We start from the raw sequence: 15,857 nt of genomic DNA on the forward strand, positions 1-15,857 counted from the left end.
AGGGTGGCTTCTGGCAAAAGGAGAGGGAGCCACCGGTGGCTCTTCCTTATCCTGACTCACCTCTGCCTCTCGACCTTCCTCTTCCACTCGCTTCCTTCCTCTTCTGCCTCTGATTCTGCACTGCATTCTGCCACAGTGTCTCCCAGCCCACTAAGCCCTTCAGCTTCTGACACCTCCTCTTCCCAGGCTTCTCCCTCTCCCCCCTCTGACCACCCATCCTTCTTCTACCTCTACTTCTTGGGCTCTCAGCCATCTTCCCTTCCTGGTTCCCCAGCTGCATCCTCCCACCATTCCTCTGTGCCCAACTAGTCCATGACATTGCTCCATCGCTCAGCCTCTGTCCTCCTCTGAGACAGAAGAAGAAGAAGAAGAAGAGTTTGGATTTGATATCCCGCCTTTCACTCCCTTTAAGGAGTCTCAAAGCGGCTAACATTCTCCTTTCCCTTCCTCCCCCACAACAAACACTCTGTGGGGTGAGTGGGGCTGAGAGACTTCAAAAAAGTATGACTGGCCCAGGGTCACCCAGCAGCTGCATGTGGAGGAGCGGAGACGCGAACCCGGTTCCCCAGATTAGGAGTCCACCGCTCTTAACCACTACACCACACTGGCTCTCAGAAATATGCAGCAGAAATATGATCTGCAACACAATGCTCTGTTGTGTTCTTCCTGTTAATTATGGTGTTGTTTCAATAGGATTGCTTTGCTGCACATTATAAATATGGATGCTTATTTTATTCTGTGTTTTAATTACGGGTGTTCATCTTTGTGCAAATAGGTGGTACTCCACACTGTTTTTCAGGTCATTCTGCCTACGCAAGCATTCCAGTTTGACTGATGGAAGGATCCACTTTCTCCTCTCCTCGTGAGCTGTTCTGGGGAGTTCCCTCCCAATGCCCTAGAGCCAAATTCCAGGGGTTCATGGGGGCATGGAGGGCGGAGGAATGGGGGGCAAGCCCCATTTTGCAGTAGATGGGGCTGGTTAGGTGAATCCAAGCCACTATTTGTTCTCATGTGTCCACCCCTTAGAAACCAATTTTAGCATTCAGTGAAATAAAATAAGCCTATTTTGAACGGCAATCTGTCTTGGATTATCTAGCAGAGATTTTTGCAATGCACGGCGTCTCCTGGCTCTGAGAGACAAGCAGGGAGGGTGGCTTCTGGCAAAAGGAGAGGGAGCCACCTGTGGCTCTTCCTTATCCTGACTCACCTCTGCCTCTCGACCTCCCTCCTCCCACTCGCTTCCTTCCTCTTCTGCCTCTGATTCTGCACTGCATTCTGCCACAGAGTCTCCCAGCTCACTAAGCCCTTCAGCTTCTGACACCTCCTCTTCCCAGGCTTCTCCCTCTTCCCCCTCTGACCACCCATCCTTCTTCTACCTCTACTTCTTGGGCTCTGAGCCATCTTCCCTTCCTGGTTCGCCAGCTGCATCCTCCCACCATTCTTCTGTGCCCAACCAGTCCATGACATTGCTCCATCCCTCGGCCTCTGTCCCCACAAGGCAGCTTCCCCTGACCTGATCTGGTTCCAGAGCCGCTGCTTCCCTTCTGCCCCCATGAAAAGACGGATCAGGAGGTCTTGCTGGCATCCTTCTGTCACCTGCAAAACATAAAAGGTAAACAGGATGCCAGGAGTGCCTGCTTCACTCACAGGTGAAACAGGGCATCTCTAACTGCAGATGGGCCTTTGAGAAAGCCTTTCCTGCTGAGAGCATTTGGACGTTTGTGCCCATTTCATATGTTTGTGGTGCAAAAATACATCTCCCCTCCTCTGGAGCCTTCTTCCCAACTGTCTCCCCTCAAAGCAAGATGAAAAGAACCCTCAGATGAGTTGGAAAACCAACAGAATGAGACTAAACGGAGAGAAACCACCTTCCTCCTTACCCAGTGGCCTCTCTCTGGTGTCCAACGGAGGCCTCTCTGCCTCACAGGAATCCAGGTCCATTTCTGCAAAGATATCCTTTCCCTGAAAAAGAAACACGGATTAAAAACACAGAAAGGTGAGAAATATTAGAAAGAGAGTGGCAAAAAGTTGAAGGGTGTGAGATCTCATTCCATAGATGCTTTCCTAGAAAACTGATGGGTCATCAGCAGATCATTATGGGATGTTCTCGGTCCTGTTTGGAGCCCCTTGGGAGTATCCAGAGGAAAGTCTCTCTCACCTGCTTTCTCTCCTCTGCCTGACTCAGGAGGAAACCTTCGGCCAGGGCCACCGCCTGGGAACTGGTCTCCGCTCCGCATTCCCTCACCCAGCTCTCCATCTCCGGGGGAAGGACAGCCAGGAACTGCTCCAAGATCACCAGGTCCAGCATCTCAGCTTTCGTGTGCCTTTCCGGCTTCAGCCACTGGTGGCAAAAGTGGTAGAGTTGACTGCAAACCTCTCGGGGTCCTTTGGCCTCCTGGCAGCAGAACTGCCTCAACTGCTGGCTCTGCACCTCTGAGCAGAGGGTGTCCTCCTCACCCAGGATCGTCTGCACTGGGTTTTCCCAGAATCCCCCACTGCTCCCAATTTGGCTGCCATGGCCTCTTCCTGTTCCAGTGCTAGATGAATCTTGTTCATCCATCTGTGCTTTCAGGAAGCCTCTGAGAGATCGGAAGGAACCCTTTGGTCTTTTGACAAGTTCTGTCTGTCGTAATGAAAAGCTCTAGGAAATTCTACAAAGCAAATACATTGTTCTGTTAAAGAATTTGTAGGACAGGGGGGGAAATGGTTCCCTGAGCAAGCATGGATGAGTCTTGCTGGGAACCAGGGCTGGACTGCCCTGCATCCCAGACCATGAGCTATCTTTTTGAAAAGAAAGAGGAGGAAGAGGAGAAGAAATAAATCTCTAGCCTTCTAGCAATGCAAAATGTGGAGGCAACTGAAGGGATTTCTGGGAGATTAAGCAACCTGGTTTCTGCTGCCTTCCCGTCAATGCATGAAGTCAGAACTAACAGACAAGAGAATCGTTTGTATCTTGTAAAAAATGGATGCTTGGCTCTAGTGGGGGTCCTCACCCGGGGGTCCTCAGATGTTGCTCCTCTCCACTCCCCTGCTTCTGTCTCCTTTTCTTGCACTTGGACTCTCTGCCGCTCTCCAGACAGACTCCTGGGGTGGGGTCCCTTTTTATTTGCTCTGAGGGCCAGGTATGTATCTGACCAACCCCCTGAGAGCCAAGTGGGCAGGGCCAAAGACATCTCCCTTGAAATTTAGGTGGGTAATTTTCTATTATTATTATTATTATTATTATTATTATTATTATTCTGCTGCTAGATAGCTTAAGACACACACAGCCATTGATGCCAAGGTCCTTGCAGGTTCGGTGAGTAGCAGCGCCCATTTCCGGCTTCTTTGACAGCAACAATCCCTTTGGGACAGAGAGGATGTGGTCCTGGGATGCCATTCTCTGGGTGCGAGGGGATTGCTGCAGTGGCCTCCGTGGGGAGCTGCCCTGGGAGACGACTGGGAAACTGGTTTGCAATGCAGCAGTCAGACTATGGGCTGGGATCCCTCTCTTTATTCCTGGCCTTCCTTCCACACTTTAACTTCCTTCCTCCCCGTTGTTCTTTTTTTTTGGGGGGGGGGCTAGTCCACCTCCTCGTCCAGCTTTGGAAAACCATTTGCACATGTTTCCTCTGTTGTGCAATGAGGCTGAGCGATGTCACACAGAGTTAAAGTCCCAGGGACTCCTTTGTTTGAAGAAGGGAGATCTTTTCTGAAAGGGGGGGAGGGCTAAATGAGTTTGGGATCCTCTGATCTCCAGGAAGGAGAGCGTGGCAGACCTGGCCCCTCCCGGATCAGGCCCCCCAGGCATCCTCCCCTGCTGCAGCCCTGGGACCCCCCCCCCCGTCTCCCCACTGCACCCTCTGGGGGGAGAGAGAGGAGACTCACCAGATCCCAGGAGGGGACAGCGAGGCAGCCCTTGCAGGAGAGACCCCAAAGCAAGGAAAGGACTGGGGAGGGAGGGGCCTTGGCTCTGGAGGACCTGGCCCCCCTTGCTTCCTGGCCTCTCTAGGAAGGCAGCTCACCTCCCTTTAACCCTTGCCAAGCCGAGTCCCTCCCGCTCAGCCCTCTCTCGCTTGGCAGAACCTCAGATTTCTATTATTTTTTATGGATTAAGGGGGTCAGCTGCCCCCCTGGCTACGCCCATGCCCAGATATCCTTTTAGGGGTGAGGCTCTTGGCTGGACTCTGAGCATCTCCCTCCCTTGGCCGGAAACCAGAGGAAGAGCTTGCAGGGAAAAGGGCTTTGCAGGAGGCAAGGAAGCTCCTCCTGGAATTCCGGAGTGGAGAGATAGGAGGGGATCCCAGGGTCATCTAGTCCAACCCCCAGCAATGCAGGAATCTCAGCTAAAGCATCCATGGCAGATGGCCGTCCGATCTCTGCTTAGAAACCTCCAAGGAAGGAGAGTCCACCACCTCCCAAGGGAGACCTTTCCCTGCCCAACTGCTCTTAGATGTCCCTCAAGGCAGCGGGTCCTGAGTTCTAGCCCTGCTGAAACAATCACACTGGCTGCCAAGGAGGAACCCAGCAAAGTTCAAAATAAATAAATCCTATTCTCATCATAAATGAGTAATACTTTCCTATGCATGCTTTTTATGCTAATATACAAACTATGCCATTTCCCTTTCTAGAAATGCTTAATTGCCAATTCAATGAACTGAAAATGGATGGTTGTTATTTTTATGTTTAGGGAAGCGCTTAATATTTGATGGACTATTGTATTTTAATATTTTGTTGGAAGCCGCCCAGAGTGGCAGGGAAAAACCCAGCCAGATGGGCGGGGTATAAATATTATTATTGTTGTTGAAATTGATCAGGTGAGTGTTCTCCTTTTGAAAGAGGCAGGTGGAATCTCCATGGTTGCTAATAGCATAGTGTTGAAAGGCTAGGGAAATATGGGAAGCCCTAGAGCATCTGCTTGGCATGCAGAATGTCTCAGGGTCAACCCCTGACATCTCCTATAAGGGCTGGACGAAATCCCTGCCTAAAACTCTGGGGAGTGTTGACCAGGGGTCCTGAAACTATGTCCCGTGGGCCGAATCCAGCCTGTCAGGGTCATGAATCTGGCCTGCACAGCCATTTCAGAACCCGCGAAGTGTCCGAGGCTGAAATCATCTCGCCACCCGCACAGTCAGTCCCCGTGAGGTAAACGCCGCACTGAAGTAAATGCCACAGGTGTGGTGGCGGTTCTACCACTGAAAGGCCAGGGGGTTTTGCCCGGAGACACGGAAGTGTTGTCTTTTGGCTTGAAGAGCGAAGTTGAGGTTCCTTACGTATACTTTAAAGGTGGGAGAAGGAAGTATAGTCCTATTTCTGTGAGTGGCGCAGCAGTCTTTCCACTCTTGTGATTTACATGCTCTGAAAGTTGGGATCTGTTTTGATATTTAAATTTTAAAAGGGTGGAGTGGAACCGGATATTGACCATTTCATTAGTGTAGGGAGGCACATTCTCGTTGAAGGAGGCCAGGATTACCCGCCCCCCCCCCAAGGCCTGGGATGTCCCTCCCCTGTAGTAGGACTTGAAATCCAGGCGGAAACTCTTGGAATAGCCTTGCCAGGTGCTCAGGGACGGACCCAGAGAGAGTTGTGGGAAACCCTGAAACCAGCCTGCTCTGTGCCGGATCCAAAGCTGCGACTAATAGAGAAGCAAGATCTGTTCGGGTGTTGATGCTGTGAGCCCCTCCGTCCGACACTCCGGTTGTGTATGCGAGTAAATAAAACTAGATGTCATAAAGACGCCCCAGTCTCCGCTGACTTTCGTTCCAAGGAAACCGAAGATGGGGAAGCGCCTGGGACCCGTAGAATCTCACCCCCCAGAGACTGGGGTAGTTTGCAAATACAAAAACACACACAATAATTTGTGCCTGTGTTCCTAATAGATAACTAAGTGTGAAGAGCATGTCATGTGCTTTAGCAACAGCCCTCCTGGAAATAAGGAAATGCAACCCCCATTGCTGGTTGACTCAAAAAAGCAACAAGGGAATCTGCTCTGGTGTCCCATGAGTTCTGTGGGGTCCCTAAGTAAGAGGAGCCATTGCTTTCCTTTCTTTCCTTTTTTTAAAAAAATAACTTAATCAAATAACATAATCAAATATTCAAATTTCATTTTACAATTTCAATTAACACCCCCCCCCCGCCATGCGAATTCCCCCAACTTCCCTTCCTGGTTTATAACACCTCTGTTTCTTTTGCTTATAAATTTTTATTCCTTATATATTAAAATGAAGATTATAACATTTGTCTCTTCCTTCTCATTTTTACCTCATAATTGCATTTTCTGTTTGTATTTGTCCACTGTAATTGTATCACTCAAATCCTGCCAGTGAGTTCATTTCTATGCATTGTTTCTGTATATACATCTTAAAAGGTTCCCAATCCTTTTAAAAGTCATGATTGTCCTTATCTTTAAGTCTCTCAGTTAGCTTTCAGCATTTCAGCTTTTCAACTTTTCTTGCCAGTGTTCTTTCGCTGGTTTTTCATCGCCTTTCCATCTTTGAGCTAGTAAAATTCCAGCCGCCGTTGTCACATACATGAAGAGATTTTCCTTATCTTTTGGTAAATCCTGCCCTAAAATACCTAATAAAAACGCTTCTGATCTTTTAACAAAGGTTATCTTAAAACATTTTTTTCCATTTCATTATAGATCATCTCCCAATAGGTGCAGCCAGGTGGGCCCAGGTCCAGGGGGAGGGGGGGGTTGCCACGGTGACAAGGACCGGTAAAGGCCACAGACTTGCAGGCGGCCATTTTGGGTTAGCAGTGAGGCGAGTGGAGGAGAGAGCAGTTGGTGGCAGTTGACAGAGGACAAGGCGAGGCAATCAGTGGATTCTTATTTTCTCAGTTTCTTATTTCACTTCTTATTTCATTTATTACTTGTTTTTCTCTTCTTGAAGATGTGCCAGAGGCTTTCTTCATCCAGCAATGGTGAGTATTGGAGGAAACAAGAGTAGGGAGAGCATAGCTGTCAACGTTTCCCTTTTTTAAAAAGGGAAATTCCCTTATTCCGAATACGATTCCTCGCAAGAAAAGGGAAAAGTTGACAGATATGAGGGAGAGGATCCCTCACACCTGGTCCCCCCTGCCAGGACTCTCATTTGCGGGAAAATGACAGCCTGACTTTTGCTGCAGCCAGAACAAGATCTCTGGCTCCAGGTGATGCAGAGCTGCCAGGCAGCTGCCCTGAGAGGCCTCCATGCCCTTCAGGTGTCCAAGCACCGGACAGTGGAGGCCATTCTGGGGCTGCCGGAGAGGAGGACCCCGCTGGCTTACGTTCAGGTATCCTGTCTGAAAGGGGAATCATCTTAGGGACTTCCTGTGAAATTCTGCGTCAGGGATGCTGTTCCTAGAATGGAGGCATGTGCAACAGGTCAATCGCGATCTCCTGGTGGATCCACAACTCTGGTCACTGCTCCCTGAGAAAAGCTCAACAACTGGCCAAAGACAATGGGTAGATCACTGGCAGGTTTTTATTACTGGGAGTAGATCTCAGCATCTTGGAAATTGGATGTCCCTGCTATAATGCAGAGGTATATACACACGAAACAAAACCTGATAAAATCAATAAAAATCCATTAAAAAAACCAACTACTCAGAGACAATTCAGAGTGGGAGAACTCTGAAATTTACCTGTGGAAAGAATCTTGCATGTTAGATTTGGACCTTGGCAAGCTTTCTTCCGTAGTTGATGGTTCAGTACTTCACCATTATTTCCCCTTTGGGACCCCCTGGGGCAAAGATTTGGGGCAACCAACCATTTTACACAAACACACAAAAGGGGTACTTCTCACTGCAGTTCCCTCAATGGCTCCCAATTTTACAAAAAGAAATTTGAATCAAATTTCATGTGCAGAGCATAGCTTTGTCACCTCTTGGTTTAAACCTACTTTTTCTTTTCTTTTCTTCTTTTTTTAAACTAACGTAGCCACTGTACATGTACAGGGTACATGATTCAGCAATCTATTATACCATTTGAAGTGTTGCATCACCTGACTAAATTACCATTTCAATAAAGCCATGATTGGCTTTTCTTACCAGGGACTCAAGGAAGGAGAAGGGGAAGATTTAAGATTTCAGAGACCAAATTCCCAAGGGCATAAAACCTTTTCAGTTAGTTTAAAATACACTTTCCCAGTTTGATGTCCTAAGACATTTCTGATACATATGCTTTCCTGTTTCTTTTTGCTTAGCAAGCAGGCTTATAGATCTGAAACTTTAAATAGATCAGAACTTCAACATTCAGACAACCCAACAACTCAACTTTCCCACCAAAAGCCAGTAATAAAAGTTTGGGCAAGGCACATTCCACCTAATTATGAATTTGTATGTGCTTTAAACTTTGGCTGGACCTTAGCCTATTTGAAGTCCGATTTGAATAACAGACAAAGTGATTGACAGTGGAATTTGCTGCCAAGGAGTGTGGTGGAGTCTCCTTCTTTGGAGGTCTTTAAGCAGAGGCTTGACAGCCATATGTCAGGAGTGCTCTGATGGTGTTTCCTGCTTGGCAGCGGGTTGGACTCGTTGGCCCTTGTGGTCTCTTCCAACTCTATGATTCTATGATTCTATGATTCTATTCTATGATTCTATGATGAAAATCCCCAGATAATCACTCAAATGCTTGATATCGCCAGCTCTGCTTCAAAACATCACCGCTTTCACCTCCCACTTCTTAACACTCTCTATTCCAAACTCTGAAAACCAATCCTTCCATCTTTTTCTACCAAAGAGCAAAACTTGGCTAAATTTCAGCCCATCACCCCACCATAACTTAAAATTCACTCTCCAATGCTTGCAGACACATCCCTTCTCCTTCGGTGATGCCCAGAATTGAACACATTGTGACAACTTTAAAGATGTGCCACCCCATGTCATTTCCGTAACATCTGCAATCATGCGCGTTGTGTTAGCAATTCACTCCTCCCATTGCTGGATATGTGCCTAGTATGTCACATGTCTCTCTTTACTTTCTTTAAAAAAAATAAATGCATATTTATTGAATTTTATAACAAATAAAAATGCAGATCTCAATCATCATTTTATTTACCATTGTTTTCCCTCCCCTCCTCTGGACTTCCCTCAACTTCCCCTCTGCTGAGGACGCCATTATAATCTCTTTGGTGTCGTCTGCAAATGTGATGAGCATCCCCTCAGTTCCTTCATCCATGTCATTTATCAAGACGTTGAACAACGGACCCAGGACAGAACCCTGCAGTACCCCTCTTGTCACTTTTCCCCAGGATGAGGAGGAACCATGAAGGAGTCCTCTTTGGGTTCGGTCAGTCAAATCCACCTAACAGTTACCTCATTCGGCCCACATTTTACCACCTTCCTCACATAAACATCACAGAGGACTTTGTCAAAAGCCTTACTGAAATCGAGATACACAATTTCAACAGCAGTTCCCTGATCAACAAAGTTTGTAACTCCATCCAAAAAAAAAAAAAAGAGGTTTCTCTGGCTTCACTTGTTTTTGAGAAAGCCATGCTTTCATCCTGTATATTTATATTGTAAAATCTTCAGATGAACGCAAATAAATTTTAAAAAGAATAAATGAGGATATTGACAAGCTGGAACATGTGCAAAGGAAGGAGATTCATGTCTTTATCTAATTTGGAAACCATCCGACCCAGTGCTGCCGACTTGAATAAAATATTGGTGGGGGGCCAGGTAAGGCCCGCCTTGCACAATCAATCACATGATGCATGCATGCCATTTGAATGGCAATGCCTATAATGGCAGCAACTTTTTAAAAAAGTAATACTTTGAGCCTGTACTTCAATTTTCCAGCAGCTCCCCTTGCCCCAGAGACACTTCTAGCATTTCATCATCTCTACCTGTGGCATTGTTCAGCAGTGTGGAAAGTGACCTCTTCACACCGGGTGTCCATTTGGTATGGCCCTTTCCAGGTTTTTTCCTGCCCCTTGTGTTTGTCTTTCATTTGTTCTCTTCTGTGTGTTGCCAGTAGAAGCCACAATTCTGTGGGTACTCTAGGTGGCGCAGAAAGCACCAAGAAGCTCCCTAGAGGTTGAAGTGCAGATCAAACTTCAGTTTTGCGCTCTATAAATTCCAATTAGCAGTACTGGGGATGGTTCAGATTCTGGGGCAGTGCTTTTGTCCAGCAGAGGGTGTCACAGGGACAGCCTACTTTCCCTTTAAAGCAAACTTGGGTCTCCAGCTGGTTTTGGACTAGGGCTCCCATCATCCCTAGCTAGCAGGACCAATAGGGAGGGATGATGGGAACTGTAGTCTGGGAGCTGCTGGGGACCCAAGTTTGTGAAAGCCTCTTTTAAAGCAACTTTTGTGTTTTGCCCACAAAGATGGGACATGTCCATGTTTGTATTTTCTTGTATTTTCTTTTCCTCATGACCTTTGTGAGTTTATTATTTTATTTTTTAAGAGAAGGATAAAAGGTTGTGTTTGGGGGGAAAACACACACCAAAAACTGGGGGGTGGCATCCTCAAATATTTTATTGGGGGATGGGTCAAAGACCCCTAGGCCTTAAAGGGTTGTAGCCTATTCCCTACACCCACAGGTCTCAGGATGGTTACAACATAAAAACACCACATAAAAACACAAAACATCACATGTTAAAAGGGCATTAGATGTATTTTTTAAAATTATTTATTAATGTTCTTATGTTACATCGGTAAACATGATCATGTTACATCACAAGGCTTATTTTACTATAATTTTCAACATGTATACAAAGTTTACATGCTAAAAGAAAAAAAAACAAGGACAAAAAATTATTCCAAAATCATATATGTACCAACACTTTGGACTTCCTGTCTATCCCGTTGTATATTCCTTTTTCACAAATGAATGTATTCTTATTATTGTATATTTCTTTACATTTTTTCTAATACATTCCTATATCAGTATGTACCCTTGGTCTTATTTCTCAACTCAGTCTCTTTCCAACATCAATTGACTGCTAGCATAGATAGTGAACCTTTACTGTATTTTTGAACATATATCTATCCCACTTTTAAATAATTTTTTGTTTTGAAGTGCCTCTCAGGCTATTTGTCAACTGTGCCATTTCAGCAAATTCTTGTAGCTTATTATGCCAATCTGTTATTGTCGAGACTTCTTCTTCCTTCCACCCCTTTCCCACCTAAGTCTGAACTGTGGCCGTTGCATATAAAAATACTTCTGTAAAAGCATTTGGGATGTCTCTGCCAACAATACTTAACAGAAATCCCTCTGGTCTTTTTAGAAAGGTTATTCCAAACACTTTTTTAAACTCATCATAAATTAAGGCCCATAACAGGTTGATCTTCATACTCAGCAATTAGCCAAAGCCTGGATTCTAAAGCTGTATAATGGTTTTTCCCACCTTTGTATGGATTCTTTGATGGGAAGTGAGATTCCGGCTATTACTGAAGCTCTTTCTGTTAGGATATTTCCGTTCCACCTTAAAAGGGAGCAGGATGTTTGTGTCACAGCCTGCGTATTTCCTGTCTCACAGGATGTTTCTGTTGTGTCTTTTGCTTTCGTTTCTCACTCACTGCCAGACATCTCTAGCAGGCAGTCATGGTTTTTCTCTGTTCTGATCAACGCTGAATAAACCTCTAAATAATGCTCTCCTCGGTGCATCTTTTGCTGTGCATATCTGCTGATAGAGTGTGCAAGAGCTCTGGATCTTTGGCAAGCTATTTCTGGAGCTCCTGTCACTAATTGCTGATACTGCGTGTCTATGGGAGGTCGATGGAAGTCCGGAGACGACGTGGAGTCAAGATGGACTATGTCTCCCTGGCAGTATCCCAACAACAGGTTTCGGGCCTAGATAAACAGCACTTACAGGAGAGTAAGACTGCGACAGACTGCTAAGGTATGTGTGAATGGGGAAAGCGAAAGCAAATAAGGCTTTTCGTTGCCGCGGCAGAGTGCCTTTGATGTCCGGCTGGCTTAATTGGCCTGGGAGTCAAGCCAAAGGCTTCATGATTTATGGGCAGCCAAGATAAGAAGGCTAAAGTGAAAAGCTGGAATGGAGTTTTTCCAAGCTTCTCAAACAGCTTCTTAAGCTGCTGAGTGCCCAAAGCTAAATCGGCAAAATTATGAGGCCTGGGCGGTGTGGTGTGAGAGTTTGTTACGACAGTTTGGAGTGTGGCATACTGTGAGTGAAGCCCCTCCAATTCCTCTGACAGAGAGATGGAAGACCCAAGATTCAAGGGCCATTGACATAATAGTCTTGTCTGTCTCTCTGGAGGAAATTGCCACGCTGGCTGGCAACACCACTGCTCGTGGGATGTGGAATGCTTTGAAGTTGGCCCATCTGCCAGTCATCCCAGCCCAGAGTTTGACTGCATCGGAGGTCCTGGCTGTTTCCCGGAATGCAAGTGAATGCAGGGATGCCGAGGGCACCGGTTGCAAGCTGCAGGGGGAGCAGACTGTGATGTCATCCCAGGCAGCATTCCAGCCTCCAGGGGGAGCCAAGGAGTCGGCAGATGAGAGCTCTGTTTCTCGTGGGAACCAAGGACATCGTCTTTGCAGAGGCCGGAAGGCCAGAGGTAAACAGAGAAAAAAGCCAGCAGATGGCCAGAAGCAGAAGGGGGGTGGAGAGCCCACACCAGTGGAAAACAAGGCTTTGTTTGCTGGCACTGCTTCACCAAAGGCTAAAGGCAAGTCTCATGGCCAGGAGCAGGGGGGCAAGCAGTTTAAGCCCACGCCGGTGGAAAACAAGGTTTTGCTTGCCAGAAAAGCTGCTCCAAAGGCCCAGCCCAGATTTATTGTAGATTCTGCTGCGACCCGCCATTTGGCAAAAGGTAAGCATCTGTTTATCTCCTTCAAACCTCAAGATGGTGAGGTCCACCTGGCTGACGGAAGGACATTGCGAATCGCAGGAGAAGGGGATATGAGACTCACAAGTCTGCACACTACCATCAAAAATGTACTTTATGTTCCAGGTGCTGTGAACAATTTGCTCAGTGTCCCGCAGCTGACTGGGCGTGGTTTCCAGATTTCCTTCAAGAGGAGCGTCCGTGTCATCAGGAAAGGCAAAGAGGACATTTTGCATGCAAAGTTTATGGATGGCTTGTTCTGTATAACTTATGATGACAATGCTGTTGCTGTGTCTAGTGTTGATTCTTGTTGTGTTGCACAAACTAACAAGGTTCTTCATGCAGGATGTGTTCACGAAGCACACAGAAGATTTTGTCACATGTCTTGGCAGGCGCTGGCCAAGATGCCTGGACTGGTTGAGGGTTTGAACATCAAACCTTGTAAGTTTCACATGAAATGTGTATCTTGTGCAGAGAACAAAGTGAAGGTTGCTCCAAAAGGCAAGGAGTCTAGCAGGCAGGCTTCCAAACCCTACCAGCTCGTTCACGCAGACCTGGTTGGTCCTCTTGCGCCCTCTTTGGGTGGAGCAAGGTACTTCATGGTTCTAATTGATTCATTTTCCAGGTACATTCATGTGTTTATGCTCGAGCAGAAATCGCAAGCGTTTCCTAGGTTCAAGGCATTCTGTGCTTGGTTGGAGAATGTTCACAGTAAACATATCGGTTGTCTGTTTACTGATCGAGGCGGGGAATTCACTTCTCAGCAGTTTGAAGCTTTTCTGACTGAGAAGGGAATCCAACATGACTTGTCAACGCCTAGATCGCCATGGATGAATGGGCTTGTGGAGCGAGCAAATCAAACGTTGTTGCAAGGACTGAAAACAATGTTGCATGATGCCAATCTCCCTGATAAGTTTTGGGGGGAGGCTCTGTCGACTTTTGTTTACACGTTTAATAGGAGACTGTCATCACCTATTGGTTGTACTCCCTACGAGAAAATATTTGGTAAAAAACCAAATGTCAAGCACATGAGAATCTTTGGTTCTGACATGTGGGTACACACCCCACAAAGCAACAAGCTTGGGAAGCGTGGGGCACATGTTTTGTTCATGGGGTACGAAAAAGGAGCATACAGGGTATGGATGACTGACTCTAAGTCCATTAAGTTCACAAAGAGTGTTGAGTACAATCCAAAGTGGGGGGGAAATGTGGGAATTTTCCAGTTACCCAGAGGAGGATGAAGGTGATGTGAAAAAGGCAGATGATGCTAAGGAAGCTGAGGATGATGATGATGATGATCAGAGTTTGGATTCCAGTTCAGTGGGCGGCGCTGCTGCTGATGTTAGTGACAGTGATGACACAGCAGACTACAAGAGCGCAAAGGCCTCAGTCAGACCATCTGATGCGTCTGACAATGAACTTGAAGAACCACTGTTCACCATTGGTCACTATTCTCCCAAGAAGGAGGAGATGAGTCCAGAAGACTTGCGTCTAGTACGCAGATCTCAAAGGGCGACGAAGGGCAGACCTCCAAAGAGATTTGCTGATGAGTTTGCTAAGACAGCAACTGCTGTTCTTAGTAGCTCAGAGAAGGTATGGGAACCTTCAAGCTTCAAAGAGGTTCAGGAGTTAACCTCTAAAGATGCTGAGCCTTGGCTTAATGCCATGAAGGCTGAAGTTGATTCCTTGAACAGGAACCAAACTTGGGAATTGGTACCGGTAGTCCCAGGAATGAGACTGGTTAGCAGCAAATGGGTCTTCAAGGCCAAGACAGACCAGAATGGCAAGGTTGTCAGACACAAAGCCAGATTGGTTGCCGGAGGTTTTTCACAGGTACCAGGACAGGATTACCACGAGACCTACTCACCCACCGTCAAATATGAGAGCATTTGACTGATGCTCAAGATTGCTGCGGAGGAGAAACTGCATGTTTCCCATCATGACATTAATACAGCTTTTTTGTACAGGATTTTGGGGGAGGAGTTGTATATGCTTCCACCTGATGGAATGCAGATACAGAAGGGAATGGTCTGTAAACTGCGGAAATCCTTATATGGTCTCAAGCAGAGTGCCAGGTGTTGGAACACAAAACTCAAAGAGACATTGCTTTCTCTAGGTTTTCACCAGGGCGAAGCTGATCCATGTGTGTTTGTCAAGGAGGAGGGGCAAAACAAACTGTATTGTTTATGTTTTGTTGATGATCTTCTGATGTTCTGGAAGAATCAGGCTTTGTACCAAAGCACCCTAGCTCAGCTGAAGGAGCACTTTGACATGAAGCATCTTGGTGAGGTATCCAACTATCTTTCTCTGCAGGTGGAGAGGGACCAAGCAGGTAATTTTCTGGTTCACCAAACACAGAAAATTGCTGATGTATTAACCAGGTTGAATTTGGTTGATGCAAACCCAGCAGACACACCGATGGTGACAGGTTACCAGGTAGATAGTACTGCTGAAGCATTTTCTGACACAACGCTGTACAGATGCATTCTAGGCAAGTTGAATTTCATTGCTAGATGCTCAAGACCTGACATAGCTGTAAGCACTAACCTGCTTAGCAGACAAGCAAATAATCCTACTGTTCAGGATTGGAAAGCTCTGAAGCGCATAGCCCACTATTTGAAAGGGACTATGCACTACAGGCTGAGGTTCACCGGTCAGAAGACTGGAGGTCTTGAAATCTTTGCAGATGCAAGTTTTGGAAGTAACACCACGGATGGTACAAGCACTTCTGGAGTGTGCTACATGTACAACCACTGTCTGTTTGACTGGTTGTGCAAGAAGCAGACGACAGTGAGCCTAAGTTCCTGTGAAGCAGAACTCAATGCTCTGTCATTTTCACTCATGGATTGTGAATGGTTGATGCAACTGTTTAAGGACATCAGAGTTTCTGTGAAATGTCCTATACAAGTGTATCAAGACAATAGATCCTGTTTGGCTTTGCTGAACTCAGAGAGTTGCAAGCAAAGAACCAAGTACTTGCAGATTAAGTTACATCGTGCAAGAGAGTGTATTCAGAAAGGACTCATTCAGGTGTCCTACATGCCAGGAAATGAAATTCCTGCTGATCTGTTGTCGAAGGTTGTTAACAGAGAACAACT

The 15,857-nt window shown here is 46.4% G+C and overlaps 2 protein-coding genes across 2 annotated transcripts in view; one reads left to right on the forward strand and one right to left on the reverse strand.

The window, feature by feature from the left end:
* LOC310676834 (tigger transposable element-derived protein 1-like) overlaps positions 1 to 15,857 on the forward strand; it is a gene marked incomplete at its 3' end in the record, with an annotated part of 1,439,559 nt that overhangs the window by 994,081 nt on the left and 429,621 nt on the right. The gene's annotated exons all lie outside the window — the stretch shown is intronic.
* The window catches only part of LOC310675573 (uncharacterized protein), a 44,083-nt gene that overhangs the window by 14,488 nt on the left and 13,738 nt on the right, over positions 1 to 15,857 (reverse strand). The gene's annotated exons all lie outside the window — the stretch shown is intronic.

This window comes from Podarcis tiliguerta (genome assembly GCF_965153285.1).
Source record: "Podarcis tiliguerta genome assembly, chromosome: 4".
NCBI classification, from domain to species: domain Eukaryota; kingdom Metazoa; phylum Chordata; class Lepidosauria; order Squamata; family Lacertidae; genus Podarcis; species Podarcis tiliguerta.